Source organism: Lutra lutra, chromosome 5 (genome assembly GCF_902655055.1).
Source record: "Lutra lutra chromosome 5, mLutLut1.2, whole genome shotgun sequence".
NCBI lineage: Eukaryota > Metazoa > Chordata > Mammalia > Carnivora > Mustelidae > Lutra > Lutra lutra.
This window is the reverse complement of record NC_062282.1, coordinates 128,400,548-128,407,252: the sequence shown is the minus strand read 5'-3', so window position 1 is coordinate 128,407,252 and position 6,705 is coordinate 128,400,548. Positions and strand designations below refer to the sequence as shown.

The following is a 6,705-nucleotide window of genomic DNA, read 5'->3' as shown; positions in this document are numbered from 1 at the left end:
TTCACTGCAATCTTGTCTTTTCTCAATTTGACAGAACATACATCTTGCACCTGGTGTGGTGCTTATTCACCAACAGAAGTTCAGAAGAAAACGGGTTTATGGTTGGCACCAACACTGAACCCACCCTGAGGGCTCATGATGACAATTAAAGTTAATGTTCTCTGATTATTCTTTTGTCTCCTGAAAGTTGACCGGATTGATATTTAAAGAAAATTAAGTTTCCCAAGGTGATGCATTAACCATCAGGATAATGATGATGAATGCAATTTTCCAATGTTATCGAATTTGTCACTAGAGTGAGGAGGTGGTTCTCACCCATGTTATGTGTGTGTAGTGAGAGAGCTAGTGGGGAATGAGTGGTGTGTGTGTTGGGGTGGGGAGTCTTGGTTCCTTGTTGTTCTTGACTTCCTCTACCCCTTCCCCTCCCCCTTTCCCTGACATGGCTGCAGTGGCTGCTCCCTGGGCCATGTGAAATGAGTGACAACAAGGACATGGAGGTGGAGAGCTATAAAGAGCAACCAAGGTTTCAATCTGCAGCTGACAAACAGGCTCATCATAGCTCACTGGAACAAAAATGTGGGAACTACATCAAAGACAGCTTTCACAGTTTGTGGGACTCTGTTCCATCATTCCAAAGGACAGCAGGCACCATGGGCCCAAACCCTAGACAAACCCACAGAGTATATCCAGTATATGCAAAGGAAAAGCTACACACACCAGCAAGATATTGATGACCTCAAGCAGCAGAATGATCTTCTGGAGCAGCAAGTCCATGCACTGGAAAGGCAAGATCAAGTGTCCAACTGCGGACCAACTACCTCTCCTCAGACAATAGCCTCTACACCAGCACCAAGGGCAGCGCTATTTCTGCCTTTACTGGAGGTTCAGACTGCAGTTTGGAGTCAGAGCCTGAAGAGGCCCGAAACAGTAAAACCTCCAGATGGGGGATGAGAGCAATACAAACTGTCTGTCTCCTGCATCGTCTCATCCTACTTTCAGTCCATGCTCAGAACCCTCTGGAACATATAAGGGACTCTTTTTTTCCCCCTCTCTCTTTTTATTTTTACTTTTATTTTTATATCGAAGCTCCTGGCTAATGGCTCTCATTTTCCTTCCCCATTTCCACTTTTTTTTTTTTTTTTTTTTTTTTTTTTAATGTTTGCCTTCAGGGATTCCCTGATACTGCCAGGAATTTTTAAACTCAAACACCCCAAATTGGCAGCTGCTTCTGTGGAGTACGGACAACTGGCTAGACCTCTGAGCACAGTGTCGTGACCACCTACCAGTTCCTCCAGTCCTGCTGGGCAGAGGCTTGGAGGACTCCTGCCCCTTCTGCCTCTCCTCCCAGGCCACCTTCACTTCCATTTGATAGACTGTAAATGTGGTCTGCTCTGCTTTAAGGCGATGACTAGTTTGAAGTAATCAGGGTTAATTCCCCTTCTTTTAATTATTTTTCCCCCTAAAAAGCTATTTATCAATCCTATCGAAGGACCAGATCCTTGAAGAAGTTTGTGGTGTAAAAACGAGTGGGGACAGATTTGCAGCACAGAGACTTTGGCCTGTTTCATTTGTGGTTCTCTAAGCCAGGCTTAGGGAGGGCTGCATGACACATATGGTATGTGTGGGGGACAGCAGACAGCAATAAAGTGGTAGCTGCCAGGGGTGGGGTGGTGGGGTGTTAGTGGGTAGGATAAGAAGGAAGGATCTGGTCAGGTAGAGGTTCTGTATTGACACCAGTAATGATGCTTTGATATTTATTTCCTGCTACTGAATCTGAGTGAACTGTCCCTTTTCCTGATGACATCGTTATTGCAAAGCCACAGATTCATAAAGCAGTGATCAAATCTTAAAAAAAAAAAAATTGTCACTAGGCATTGGGTCCTCTGATAAGATCCAACATTAGAAAGCCCATCCTTTTCAAAAGTTGTTTCCTTGCCACGCAAACCTGATTGCATGACTGACCTCAACTTTGAAGTGGCATTTGCTTTTATTCAGAGGTGGACAGACAGCTTGGATTCTTAGTATATTGCTCTTCAGTATTTTCTTCATTTTTCCATGGATAGAACATGAATCTTTTCATTGTCCAGTTTTCCATTGATCTCCATCTAATTCTTCGATCTATATCATCCAGTTTTTCTAAATCTTGGGAATGGCTAAATGTAATGCTTGTTGGATTGGATGGACAGTGTTCAGGGTGAGATGCTTGGGTTTAGCATACATGGCCTGGCCTATTTTTGTGGGTCTGAGTTCTAATGACACTACAGCTTTCAGATATTCCACACTGTTATCTGCTAGGTTTACATGGAACTTCTGATCTTCCTCCTATTCACTGCTGGTGGTAAGGATGGAGAAAGGGTTTCCCCAGTTGTACCCACTTGGTGTATCTTGGGGGAAGATGATAGTCTCTGTTTTTCATGGATGAAGAAATTTCCCTGACTGGATGCTTACTATGGTAGGACCACTCCTGTCTTTTGGAAATGAAAACTGGCCCCCAGTCTACTTGCGTTGTGTTGTGATATGATCTTCATACAGGTTTGCCCACCCCACACAACCCCTTCCCCATCAGCCTCCCTGGTGTCTCTAGACCAGGTAAAGAAGTCTCAGGTCCAGGGCCAGTAAGGAAAAGAGAGTCATTGTTGTGGAACTACAGACCAATCGGCCTTGCTAGTTTACCAGGTCTAATCAGGTGCATTAGACACAGCTCCCACTCAGTCCAGGAGAGGAACGGACCTACTAGGAATGCCCTCCTTTCCTGGTTTAGGTGTTGGGAAATGCTTGGTCTTGGTTAATTTTTGTTGTTGTTTTTTGATAAGAGGATGTAAAACACCTTGGTACTCTGTTCCTCTCATCCTGGGGTCTTAAACCAGTGTGTTGTCTTCCTAACAATTTTAAGAGAGCTCCTTTTGTTGTCCCTTTGACTATTTCCAGGGTTTTAAGTTGGATTTAGCAGTGAGGATAAAGGAGAAATGGATATCTGTCACATTATGCTGCAAATGAGGTTTCAATAAATGTTAAGCCACACCATAAGTTTCATGGTTTCTTTCTACAGATGCTCCTGAGATTCCTCCCTTGAAATGTAATTGCATGGAGCATTAAAAATAAACTTTCAAAGATATTGGATATTATAGTATTATTGATATCCCTTGTCTATAAAAAGACCATATTCTAGGAAAGTCTAGAAAATTCAAGGTTATAACCTGGTGAAGGTAAACAGAGATAAATGTGGAGCAACCTCCCTGATTACTATCAAGAGAATAGCTATTGGGTTTCTTAACTTCCAAAAATTAAAATATACCTGTTTATCCTGAACTCCTGAGACAGTTTCCTGATCAGGTGAATAGTATTGGCTTGAATATTCACATCACTGCACTAAAGACAGAAACAGCCTCTTTACATTGTTAATCATAGTTAGGTGATCTTTTAACTTTTATATTTTAATCCTTTAAGAGTCATAACTTTTTCTATTTAACTCAAGTCCTCAATCCCTTAACGAAAGAATAGCTCTATCTAGACATTTTTTCAATCAAGTAAAATAATCAATCAAGTAAGTAGTCAATTAATTACCAAAAGTGTTAATTTTATCATGAGCCCTAGCCACAGATCTGAAAGGAAATTATCCCATGTAAAAATAGTTGAAAGTTATGCTTTGTTTCCAAATGTTTTTCTTTGAAGGAACTGAAAACATTTTGCTGTTTTGCAAATGAGCCAGGGTTCTTTTTTTTTTTTTTTTTTATAGTCAGCTTTTCATCTTGTCATTTTTACCTACTTCAAGCAGAAGGTGCTGGTATTGTTTTACATAACACACAAGAAAGTTTAAGATACATGTGATAGAGACATGCAGAGGAGGCTGACATAGATAGTTTCCAAAAGAAAAAACTATAAAGAGACTGACTCCATGTGGAGTTACGAAATAACAAAAGATGTTAGGTGTGATAATAAAAAATACTGCAAACATGTCAAGAAAATTTTAGTACTTTTTTTTACACCTGAAACAAGACAATTATAAAACTGAATTTAGGAAACACTGTTATTAATAAACAATTTTAAAAGTAGCCCTGTAAAATGGCTTAGATAAAATTTGGCAAATTTCACCTTATTCTCTTCATAATTAAATAACTCAATGCCGACCTAATCTTTTTCTTTTAACTTCCGTATTTCTAGGTAGTTTTAACCTGGCATGTTCCATCATCATGACTAATTTTGTTCAAATGTTGACCTCAGAAGACTCCAGAAAAGGGGGAGTGAATTCACATTTAATGATCATCTACTATGTACCAGAGATTGAATTCACCACTTTATAACTCCTCCTCCTTTATAATTATTGTTCACATTTTATAGTGACAACTGTAATGAGTCTCAAGAGGTTAAATAATTACTCTTTGACCTCATAACTCAAAGTAGACAATTTCAAATGAAAATCTAGTTCTATTTCCAAGACCATGCTTTTTCTATTAAACCATACTACTTTCCATTATATCTGATCCTCAAATAACATCATTTACTTTCTTGGTCCTGAAATTATTTTCTGGCCCTATTAACTGTTAAGTAATAATTAAGTATTTGTAGAATTCCCCTGTTTATAAGCATTGTATATTCATGATAGAGTCTAAGATGAGTACATAGTTTATTTCCACTTAGTTATTCACTTAACAAGTATTTATTAAGCACCTTTTAAATCACAGACATCTTGTTGGGGACATAATAGGAAATCATATTAACTCCATTCTACCATATTTCATTATGTATGATCATAGGTAAATTTATCAACAAATAATGATATTACTGAAGAAAAACTAATTCAGAGGTATAAGAAATATTATTTGAGCATGACGAAAAGAAAAAAAAATATTAATTCTCAGTATATAGATAAGATGTCACGGAGAAGGTGACATTTGTTTTGAACTTTGAAAGATGAATATGCATATAATATAGGGAAAGCGTGATCCAGGCAGATGGGGAAACACAAACAAAGTTACCAGAAACTAAATTACATGATGTATTCCAGATACAGCAAATGACATGTTGTTCCTAGGGCTGGAAAAGCATGAGAGAATGTGAAAGGGAAGAGACTAGAGAGATAAATTGTGAACAGATTATGAAGAGTGTCCTGTATCTGATGAATTATGATGACTTAGTTAAAGATTTTGAGGGATTTTAGGCAGAAGAATGTTATAATCATAGCCATAGCTCCCTATTCTTATACATAGTAGCCCACATCCTAAATGTTATGATACTTGGATCATCACATTGCAATGTTTTTGTATTACAATGAGTTAGCAAATGTTTTCCTTTACAAAATAAATTAGTGAGGTAGTAAGCTTATCTCTTTAAGTCTATCTCTCTCATACACTTAGATATGCTTTCTTTTCTTTCTTTTCCTTTTTTTTTTTTTTTGAATACTTTATTTGAGAAAGAGAGACAGAGATAGCAAGAGAGAGCACAAGTGGGGAGGAGAGGGAGAAGCAGCTCCCTCTGAGCAAGGGAGCACAAGGTGTGGCTTGATCCCAGGACCCTGTGATCATAACCTGAGCTGAAGGCAGACACTTAACCAACTGAGCCACACAAGAGCCCCCCAGATACTTTTTCTTACATAAGAGAATAAGAAATTAGAGTTAACTAGGAGTTGCACATGACTGCAGTGTATTTGATCAAATCAACATTATTCTTGGAATCCTGAACAACGTGTCTCATATGAACGTGACCAAAACATTACCGAGGAGAAAAATAAATAAATAAAAGAACGAACCCAGTAGAACACTGAAGACCGGAAACAGTAAATCAGAGGGGACCAATGATTTTCATTAATAAATATGGTTTCCTATTCTCTATGTTATTTGTGCCCTAATTGTGAGTTGTGCCCTTCTCCCTCTCCAAGGCAACAAGTGGACCCAGTTCTTCAGAGTTGGAGCAGAAAACAATGTTGCCAAGTCTTTGGCTATTGCCATAGTCATAGCAATTACCATTTGACATAGTGTCATGGAGCTACTTGGCAGTCCTTCAAGCTCATAGATTGTCCAGTCTCCATTTGTAGATTTACCTTGAATATCCTACATTACCTGTGTCCAGAATATGTATAAATTTTCTTTCCCATTACTTTATTATAAGACAATCCTCTCTGCTATCAGAGGATAGCCACTATGGATTTGAAACATTGCTCAGTTCCCCCATTTAACCACGTCAGATGAACTGTGTGCTGCCAACTACCCTGCCTCCATTTTGGAATAAATATGGAATCTTGGACTCCTATCAATGAACTAACTCATGATACAAGATGTGTCACTTGGACCTGACAGAGGTGATGCTAGGCAAAATAAATTCAAAATCTTTTACTGAGCCCAAAGTGAAACGCCTCCTTATCACCCTTCCTCCCAAACCCTACAACTCTTTAAAATTACTTTTTATATGACTGGGAGGTCCTTTTCGCCTCTGAGCTTTCAAGTCCATAGTATGCATAATACAACTTTTCTAACTGTCATGGCCAGGATCCATTTTACAGTAGAGAGAATAAACCACAGTAGTTACTTGAAGGAGCATTTTCCCCTATTTTTAAATCGATGCACATTTTATTAGAATTTTTACAAGTAAATAGGTAGTAATTAGCACATAAAACTTTGGAGAGAAACTGCAAGGGCCATTGGATATATTACAGAAATCAATTTTCTGATAGAGTTAGTGATTGGCTGGTTATGGCACAATGATCTCTGG

At 38.5% G+C, this 6,705-nt stretch overlaps 1 pseudogene; it reads left to right on the top strand.

The window, feature by feature from the left end:
* Positions 1-473: 473 nt before the first annotated feature.
* LOC125101205 (protein max-like) lies at positions 474-5,967 on the top strand (annotated as a pseudogene).
* Positions 5,968-6,705: the final 738 nt, after the last annotated feature.